The following is an 11,308-nucleotide window of genomic DNA, read 5'->3' on the forward strand; positions in this document are numbered from 1 at the left end:
AAATGATGTAGTTTGCTAATGTGAATAGATTGAGTGAAGACATAATGGCATGTGTTAGTTGGATGTGTTAGTGGATGCTGATTTGGACACTTTGTACGGCGAGATAGTTGAATGTGCTAGTGTAATGTTCCAGTGGATGCTGATAAATTGCTAGTAGAGTTTATCTTTATAAGAGATATAAATTTGTGACTCATAGAGGGTTGGCAAATCATGCCAAGAGAGTTACTTCTTCTTTATTCTTAAAAATGTTGTTATGTCAAATGTCCATCTGACGATATATTAAATGCAGATGAAATTCAAATGAAACTCCTATCGAGACTTACCTTACTAATTAGAGCCTCTAAAGGAGTTTCCATGTTAATTTTTAAATGAGACGCATGAGAGAAAAAGATAAATTCTAAAAATTCACATAATAATTAGAAACATTTGTTTTTAATTGGATAGACTCCAATCCTCATCTCTAATAGTAGTCCTAAGATCTATCATGTTTTATAAAAAGGTCACTCACCTTTCCTATTATAAATATATATAAAATAATCCTAAAATTTGTACCTAAATTACCCACCCCGTCTATCATTGTGAAAGATAATTAAAATAGTCCCTCAAATTTGTATTGAAATTACCCAAAGCTTATTGAAAATAACACTCAAAATTACCCCCCATGACCATTATGAAACATAATGCAATAAGAAAAAGTCTACATAACTCCTTAACTATTCAGGGTAGACTACTTCACCCCCTAAACTATAAAACCGGATTTTCTACCTTTTGAACTTTATAAAACCGGTCAAATAACCCCCCGAGCGGTTTGGGACGGTGGTTTTGCTACGGTGGTTTTATCTTTATCTTTTTTATTTATTTCCACTAAATAATTGAAAAATCATAGTAAATTATAGAAAAATTATAAAATAGAAAATCCAATTATGTTGGACTACACATGAGTAGATCTATACAGTGAACATATAATATGATATGCTTTAGTACAAAGTTTTTGCTGGAGCTTTAGATCTGTGATTTTCTATAATTAATTGGAATAATTCATAGCTGCAGCTTTTATGATCCAATTGTGGTGAAAATTTTATGGTGGGCTACTTATTGTATGCTTGAACTATAGTAAAAATTTCGTACTCATTGGATCTTGTATACCTTAGTTATAGATAAAACATAGATTTAACAAGCATAAACCTAAATAAATCTATAACTAAGTTATGCATGATCTAATGAGTATGAAATTTTTACTACAGTTCAAGCATACAATAACTAGCCCACCATAAAATTTTCACCGCAATTGGGCCATAGAACCTGCAACTATAAATTATTTTAATTAATTACAGAAAAGCATATATCTAAAGCTATAGCAAAAACTTTGTTCTAAATCATGTCATATTATATATTCACTGTGTAAATCTACTCATGTGGAGTCCAACATAATTGGATTTTTCATTTTATGAATTTTCTATGATTTACTATGATTTTCAAAGATTTAGCAGAAATAAATTAAAAAAAAGACAAAACCACCGCCACTGTAGCAAAACCACCGTCCTTGGGGGGGGGGGGGGGGTATTTGACTGGTTTTAGAAAGTTGAGGGTAGAAAATCCAGTTTTATAGTTTGGGAGTAAAGTAGTCTATCCTGAATAGGTGGGGGTTAGGTAGACTTTTTCCTAATGCAATATAACCCCTAGTTTGCATATAAAAGGAACCACATACATCATTATAAAATATAATATAAAGTACCACCTTTAATTTATATCTCAATTATTCATTATAAAAGATAAAGTTAAATATAACTCAAAATCGGCATATAAGTACTAACCTAAGAAATTACAATAAAGTATATTATATATATTCCTAAATGACACACTTCTATCACTAAACTAAAACTAAGAATGTTGTTATGTAACACCATGTAGACCAACGTGCATACATTAGGATAAATATTTATTTTAATATTTTATTGTGTGAAAAAATGTTCCCTTAACAAACCACATGCCGGTTGTTTAAAACCCACTCGATTCTGAGAGCACCACAGCATTCGAAGCATCGGTGGCTCATCGTTGCGTCGACATCTGTCTCTGCACATTTTGCGACAAAGCCCTCGAAGTTTGTAGGAACTAACCCGCAGTCTAAAGTCAACCCAATCCGCGGTTCGCTCCCGCACGCGCACGGGCAATTTGGGTGGCGCCGAAAACCCTAGCCGCCGCCATCTCTCCTCTCTGCCTCACCGCCGTCATCGCTTCCCTCCTCATCTCTCCGCCTCGCCGTGTTGGAGGAGCGTACCCGGATCTATAGGGAGGTGGCGTTCGGCCATGGCGACGTCGTGGCGGGTCGCGTCCATGGTGGAGCGGCAGTGCCCGCATGCTCAGAGCCCAGAGGCCGCGGTTCTCGGCTTCTTGCGTGCTCAGAGCAGGCGGCGAGAGCACGAGGGTACGGCTCAGCGACAGCTCCACATCCTCTCCAAGATCTGTTAACTAAAGTTGAGCTTTCTCTTCTCTCTCTCAGATATTACCTGGATGGCCTCACGGCGCCTCGGCAATGGCGGGCAGCGGCAGCCCGGAAGGCCAGCATCCTCCACCTCCAACTTAAGCACGCATGCCTTAGTAGCTCCAAGGCGTCTGCACCCCATCCCGTCCCCCACGGCGTCCTGCAACCCCGGGCCATCGACGCCCCGTCCCTCTCCATTCCCCATTCCGCGCCGTTTCTTCAGCATTTAGGAACTGCATAAACGCAGTATGTTCTTCTTTTTTTATTCCTTACATGTTGATTTTTTTTTTCTGTGATATAGATGATATGACTTCACTGAAATTACAATGTTTGACAAACAAAAGATACAATCCTATATTCAAGTGTTTTTTGCATTCAAAACATGCATGCTGCTAAGTGCTAATACATGTTCCCTTATGTATTGTTGTCATGCATACCTGGTCCAGAGCTGAAATTGGTTCCAGCCATGGATATTGGAATCGAAACCAGCATTGTGCAGCAATAGGATTGGTTGTGCAATTAATAACCTTGAAAATATTGATAAGCTATAAATATTGCAAGAAAAACATTGCCCTTAATTTTGGAAATTCTTCCGATACATTTCCACAATTGGCATATTTTGGAAATTACATTTGTGCTCTACTTCTGATTTGAATCAATTGCTGCACTTCCTGTTTTTAATTTTCAGGATGGTAGAGAAAAAAATGTAGTACATTTGTACTCGAGTTTCACTATAGTAACATGATCAGAAGAGTTTCTATAGTCATGCAAATTAGTTTTTTCAGAGTTAGTGCTTACCCCATTAATGTTGTTTTCGCATGTTCTAATGTATTCTTGCCCAATGTCATACCTAATTAGTTCAAAATAAATCAATTGCATTCTATCCTTATATGTCTTTATACTATTTTCTTTGATTCTGTGCACTCTACTCAGAGCTTGCAGGTTCATAAATTCATGTATTGTGAAGTCTGAAAGCATCTGACTCAGTTACAATCAGAAATGACAGCCCAGTCTTCTTTTTGAAAAGCTTTATTTTAGAATACAAGATTCTCAATACTGATGTGCGCCAAATATACGAGGGGATGACATGCCGAATGTAAGTCCCCAATAACTCCAAATATGTTAATTAATCTGATTTGGCTGATGATATAGTACTATGTTCATATATAGCTTCCTTTTTGTTATTTCCTGCCTTCCATCGGTAACTTTATGCCACCTTCAACCAAAATGTTTGCCTAATGCAAAGGTCTTCAAGATGTCTGATGGTGTTTGTGCTTTAATCTATATTCAATTGTTAAGATAGTCCAAGATGTCTGATGAAGTTAACGACTTGTTCTTTCATTTCTGTGAAAAGAGTCCATCAACCGAGGTGCTTGCTCCAAAACATAAATTAATGTTTCTAATATCAGTTTTATAAAATGCTACAGATGTTTATATTATATGACACTATTATTTTTCAAATATATGTACTTTGAGCTGTAATTTTCCCTATTTCCTAGAACTGAACATTCTGACTTGTGTTTTTTTAGGATTCTTGCACATTGACAGTCAGCAGTACTGTCGAAGGAGAAGAATATGAGGTCGTTCAGGAGCTTGAGCATATTGTGTACACTTAGTAAAACCGTCATTTATGGTAAGACAATTTTTGCAGCTTGCCTTAGTAATTCAGTCTCTAGAGTACCACAAGAAGAGGTTAGCGACACCAACAATAAATTTCTAAAATCGTTTCATCTGCGTATTGCATGGTGAGCTTCTGTGTACGTAATATGACAACTTATTAATTCTAGGACTTGTGTGTCACCTACCAAAGAAACAATCGAGGAACTTTTCACATATGGTGCTGCAGAGCCTATAGGTACCTCCTCACTCCACTTTACTTGCCTTGATCGAACCGTTCAATGATGAGTAATGATATAACATGCATCGAAGTTTTGACTCCATTTTACAATCTATAAACATCATACCTCAAGGCTTCCACAAACTGGTTTAAGTAATGTATCTCTGATGACCTTTTTTCTATTTACAGGGTAGTTTGACTGCAAAAAATATTCAGCATCATGGGGCCTTGTCATTTTAATGATTAGCTCTGTGTTTTTCGGAAACCTCATGGCTGCAGATTTCAAATGTGTAGCTTATCATTCTATTGTCTCTGACGTTTTCTAACCTATTCTAATGACCTCTGCACTTCTGGATTAGCATTCTAGCTATTTTCACCAAGATGTTTTGTAGCTATATAATGAATGACTATCTAACGTGTGGCTCAATTAGGAACTATAAGGGCTAGCTGCAGAGTGCAGTGATCATGCATGTAGTGAATGCCTATGTAATGGATGGCTAAACAGAATCATCACGTGTTGCGGTGGCCATATAAACCGTAATTGTGCTATTGGAATGGGAGAAGTGATTGGTTTCATAATTTTTTGCTACGTATTTGTTAGTGTGATATGCCTAATTTTAGGTGCTGACAACGTGGTTATGATGACAATGACTATAAAAATAAAATGTTTCTGGTTAGATCTTAGTGTTACTACTATTTAAAATTATAAAACCATGTCTATGTAACGAGGACAAAAGCTTTTGTTTCCAAATCATTATAGGGCGCCCTGATGTTCTAGTATCAATGATACTTGCAATTTGTTTTGATTATACTAATACTCCACGACAATATCTTTTTGTAAGTTTTATTTGAAATAAGTTATTATATTTTGATGGAATCATATGAATACTAATAATTCAATTTTATTCACATTTTTGTTTTTGTAAAACAATATTATTACACATACAAATCTTCAATATAGGAAATTCGACATCTTAAGTGCCATGATACAGTGTAGACTAACAATTGTTTATGCTAGGAGCCTAGGATACATAATCAATAGAAACTAAAAATTTGAACAAATGATACAAGCATTAGAGTTTTAAAATAATATGTGTACAAAAAATTACAACAACTAATAAAATCAAAAGTTGGAAACTAAAATATATATTCATAATCAGAAAGGAATACAACAAGAGCTTATACAATTTAATTAAGATTAGGTTTCAGTTAAATATATATCACGATATAAAAAAAATGAATTCCTAGGAATTCTAAGTAGAGGTCCTAAGAAAGTCTCTATGTTAGTACTCACCAGATTTGTGAGGAAAAAGGATAACCCATAGAAATTCTCACAAAATAAGATAAAATCGGGCCTTAAGTTTGATATATAGTCACTAATCATAACTGATAATAACGGCCATTGGATCTATTCTCTTTACTAAATAATTACACACCTTGACGGTTATAAAAAAACAACATAAAGGAACTTATAAATTGGTATAGGAATTACCACCTATACCATGTCTGATAGATAATCTAAAGTAACCTTAAGTTTGTATCTAATTATCTAGCTACCATTATGATAGATAATCCAGGTAACCCTTTAATTGCATGTAAATACTAAAAAAATTAAATATCCTCTAAAGTTTACATATGTATTACTAGCATTTGATGTTAGAAAAATGTTTAAATAACCATATATTGTGTGAACACACACATTCTAAAGTACCATGTTCTAATAAAATTAATATGTTTAGAATTGTTAAAGTAAACATAATGTAGTTCCATCATATAGATTCACTGCACATGCATGCATAAGCAATGAATAATGTATGTGTTAATGTTTAAACAATCATGGCAAATATTTCCTTATATATATATATATATATATATATATATATATATATATATATATATATATATATATATATATATATATATATATATACCTTGTAACTGGCTACAAAATAACTTATTCTGTAGTCAATTTAAGTTATGATAATTACTATATTAATTTACGAGATTATAGTAACTCCTTACTAAGTGGTTTACTATAACGTTATGGTAAATATCTCCATGTATTATAGGAACCCAACCATCGTAAATATGTATTGACATTATCGTAAATTAGTATATAAAATTATTGTAAATGGAGGTGGCTACAGAATAACTTATTTTGTAGCTGGCTACTGAATATACTCTCCACACACACACACACACACACACACACACACACACACACACATATATATATATATATATATATATATATATATATATATATATATATATATATATATATATATATATATATATATATATATGAATATGAATATGAATTATACTAACATATTCTTTTAAATTGTATTATGGTATATAGTTTAATAATTCGTTAGTCTAGATAAATTTGTATATTCTAACCGAAGTGTTTGATATATCTGCATCGACAGTATAATTAATTGGGAGACTCTATTTTTTATAATAAACCAATATGACTACACATATCTTTGACAAGAAATTGAAATAATCTTGAGATGTGGGGAGGTTAGTTTAGACTAAGGTGGCTAATTCTAGTTAGTGAGATGCGCAGTATAGTTTACGAGCATTAGTTTATTTGCTTTACTGATGATATGAGTAGGTTTGGCCTACCTGACCATATTCATCACAATTTTTTCTTTATATATGTGTGGTTGATTGAGCTGAAGCTCATGTGACCATCATGTGACATGTGAACATGCATATACCTTGAATCGATGCATGTCATTGTTGGGAAGCCCGACAATAACCGGCCATCACATGCATCGATACGAGCAGAGGGAAAGATTTTAGGTCTGGCATTGTGTTTGTGTGGGTTGCGTTCCCCTATGTTCTCCTCCATTATTCAGTACTCCTACATGAGTACTCCACTACCGACGTCGTCAGCGCACCGCCACCACGAATACTACGACAGTGTTTCTTCTCGCTCGCTAATGGAGCCATTAAATATTTTCATGTGGTGTCGTGCATCATTAAATACTCTATCGTAACTCGTAAGATAAATTAATCATATGGTCACATAGCTAGATGATGCTACCGGACACGGATAAACCGTTAACGTTGGCCGGTCGTCACGGTGGCCGGCGGCGGCCGGGGCGGTTGTGATAGACATCTAGGATCATTAGGAGCATAGGTTTAGCTGGTAGAATGGTTTTATTTGGGATAAAAAACGTAGTGCATCGTAATACATGTAGAACTAGAGAGACAGAGAGGGAAGTGAGAGAGGTGAGATGTCACCGGTCATCGGAGGGTCGGTCGACGGTGGCGCGACGTCGTAGTCGAACGCCGTGCAGTGGAGGCGCGGTCCAGTGGCGATGCAGAGGCGGCGGTGAGGTCGGTGGCGGCTTCCCGTCGCTGGCAGCACCGTCTCTTGACATGTTAGCGTTTCTCTCTGGTAGGTCACGGTGGCTTAGGTCAACCTCGTTATTAGAGCCCTGGCCCCACCTCCCTTAATGGTGCTGTGCGACCGGGGTCCACCAACCATGGAGTGGTTGGACATTCCCGATCAGGGCGTTGATCTAAGGGCCCAATTGGCCGTTGGGCCAATTAGTGGAGATCAAACTAACATTCTTCCCCTTGATCTTACCTTATTTCTTAAACTTAACTTACTTACTTTATCTTTGTTTCCATTTCATCACAGATCAGTGTATAGAGCGTGCCTCATCGTCATGGTCTGTTGCCATTAGATTAAACAGCTACAACGCACCTCTCTGTTTTGAAACAGATACTCAACTAGGCCCTTATTATCCAGAAATCATATGCTTTCCCATAAACCCATGTCGACTATGTGTTCTCTGAATGCACTGGGTGGTTAGACTTTGTTAAGCGGATCCACAAGTACTTACTCGGTACTTATGTGCTCAATGCTTTTAAAATGATTTTAAATTTTTTCCTTTACAACATATACCTTAATGTCAATGTGTTTGGCAACACACTTGACTTATTGTCTTAGGAGTTAACTTACTTTAAATGGTTATTGCTGTTGTCTACTATTATTAAATCTGGGTACAAATTCCCTTAACCTCCTTTTGCCTGTTCCTTAAGCCTCATGACAAGTTATACTATGGTATGCATCACTGATGACACCACAACTATTTTTTGGAGCTTTTCCACAATAATACTCCAACTGTGAGTGTTAGCAACTGCTATGGATTTCACTACACATCTCGCCAAGACTTAACTTTTGTACCCACAACTATTTGAGAGTACTTGTCCTTTCTTACTCACCATAAGACCTATGATACTTTACAAAATTGCAAGACATTTTCAACTCCATTCCAGTCATCTATATCTGGACTGAACTTTTATCAAAATATCTCGGATACATAAACTACGTCAGGATAAGTTCTTACTTGTACTTGTACACTCATCAAGCTTCCAACTGCTAAAGCATATGGAACCATGTTCATTTTGATCGATCTTATATCGGTTCCTGAAACACTTGAAGTTCTCATAACTATTACCCTTGATTATAGGAGCAGGCGTAGGTTTACTCGCATGCATACTTTATTTCTTTAGAATCTTTTCTAAGTATGTCTTTGTGATAGTCCTAATACCCTATTTTCTTCTATCTCGTTGAATTTCGATTCCCAGAACCAATGAGGCTTCACCAAGATCATTCACATTGAAACTTGAGGACAAAACTTCTTCTCCAACGACAGATTAACATCACTGCTAGTAAGTAGAATGCATCTATTCACAGGATGTGGAAAATGATTTTTTCATTCTTGAACTTCGTATAAACGCTATTGTCCTTCTCATTTTCTTTAAAACCCAAACTTTATTATCGTTTTCATCAACTTCAATACTAATGTCTAGAGACATACTTTTAACCTATAAATGGATTTCTACAGGCGGCATCCCATATGTTCTTTTCTTCCATAACAAAACCTTTTGGGTTGTGTCATGTAATCGTTTTCATATAAATCCCCGTTGAGAAATACCGTCTTTACATCCATTTGATGTAACTCTAAATCGTAATGTGCCATTAACACCATTATGATTTTAAAAGAATCCTTACATAAGACTGGAGAGAAAACTCTCATTATAATCTATTCTTTCTCTTTGCTTAAAGCATATTTGCCACAAGTCGTGCTTTATATCTTTCTATATTCTCTTTGGAGTCATATTTTGTCTTGCAGACCCATTAACAACCTACTGTTTTGGCTCAATTAGAAATTACTTCTAAGTCCCAAACATCGTTAGTATTCTTCGAATTTATTTCAACTTTATATCTTTCTAGCCATTTAAACGAGTAAACGCTTCTCATGGCTTCTTCAAATGAGGTGGGATCACCCTTCATTTGAATTTCTTTACTAACATAGACTTTATAGTCATCAGAAAACTGGTTTACTAATTCTTTAAGACCTTCTAGGGCCTCAGCTACTGGCACTTTCATATAGGGTTGTTGTTGTTATTCATTGCCAACAGACAATTGATTTTACATGCTCCTGTACAACAAGATTCTTATTTATATTATTTATTTTCTTCGAAGAGCTAACAACAGGTGTTGTATTGGTCATACAACATCAACAGGTATTGAGAAACTTGTTGCTCCTGAGTCACTAGAGTGGGCACACAGTTCCTCTTTTCTTCAAGTCTTAGGTCTCTACATACCTCTACATACTATGCTCCCCCAGATCTTCCCATCTTTTCTAAAGATAGTGTATCTTAAAATATCTTATTTTAGGTTTAATATGTTAAAATCTCATATGATGCTTTAAGCACCACATTAACATCTTTGAGACTGACTACGCTATTTTCCTGTTGGAACTTTAAAAAATCCAGAAATTTGGCTATTTCTCTGCTTAGGGGTATCATTGTTGTAACCGTTGTACTCCTCCGACGGTCACATCTATCTTAATTAATCTTTATCTCACTTTTAATAAAGAGTATCTTTCTTAATTGATCTTTATATTTTTCTCTCCCTCGAAATATGGCATGAACTTTACTACTATAATTTCGATAACTATTCAGAAAACCTGTAAACGAGGAGATACTTATAACTTACTTCATTCGCATGATTGTGTCATGTAAACAAAGTTATTTCTTGATCCGTTTAGGAGTACACTTTTCTTAATTCACTTTAAGAACTCAACGAGGTCTTTCATTAGCGATACTTTTGCAAGTCACACTTGCATCTTTTCTTATCTTTTGGTTAGTATTGACCATGACTATGCATTTCTATTGTGCCAAGGTCAATACTAGGACAATATAAGAGCTATCCAAACTTCTCTTGCTATGCGGGATACAAAACATGTGAATCATCACAAAACTTCTCCCGCCATGCTGGATGGACTAGCATAATTATCTTGCCAACACTTCTCCCCATGCGGGATACATTTATACGAAAACTTAGTCATGATGATTAAAACTTCACTTATACTTTATTTTCCAATTAAATCTTTTCATTGGTTCCAATTTAATCAGAAAATTAGTAAACTAATAAAAACTGTCCTGAACTGGCTTGACTCAAGCCTTTTCATTGACATACTCCAACATTGCAGCCCGTTGGCATGCAGCCGAGTGATATCGTCGAATAAAAACATACAAGGTGTTTCTGCATCAATTCTACATCACAGTTGGGCAAAAAATAGAATTAATGCATAAAACTCATAAATCAACTTAAAATTCATATAACTGCTCTTCAAAATTAAAATCTCCCGTTGGTTCGAATTTAATTAGAAGATAATCAACTTTATTACAGCGAAAACTAAATGAAATACATTCTTTTAGTTCAGGAGCATTTCTTGGTCCTTATCTACTCTCTGGAAAATTCACCACGTTGGTGTAAAATTTACTAGAGATTTAAACTTTAAACTTAAATTCATTATAATATTGTCATCATCAACGTTGATCAGAAAATGACAATACCATAATCTTGTAAAATTTACTAGAGATTGAAACTTTAAACTTAAATTCATTATAATATTGTCATCATCAACGTTGATCAGAAAATGACAATACCATAA

At 35.3% G+C, this 11,308-nt stretch overlaps 1 long non-coding RNA gene across 1 annotated transcript; it reads left to right on the plus strand.

The window, feature by feature from the left end:
* Positions 1–2,147: 2,147 nt before the first annotated feature.
* Positions 2,148–4,898, plus strand: LOC136530411 (uncharacterized). The gene is made up of 5 exons (XR_010777767.1): positions 2,148–2,425; positions 2,501–2,728; positions 3,416–3,578; positions 4,012–4,337; positions 4,509–4,898. It is a non-coding gene; the product is annotated as an uncharacterized lncRNA (long non-coding RNA).
* The last annotated feature ends 6,410 nt before the right edge of the window (positions 4,899–11,308 follow it).

The sequence above is a fragment of the Miscanthus floridulus genome, unplaced genomic scaffold, assembly GCF_019320115.1.
Source record: "Miscanthus floridulus cultivar M001 unplaced genomic scaffold, ASM1932011v1 fs_122_2, whole genome shotgun sequence".
Lineage (NCBI taxonomy): Eukaryota > Viridiplantae > Streptophyta > Magnoliopsida > Poales > Poaceae > Miscanthus > Miscanthus floridulus.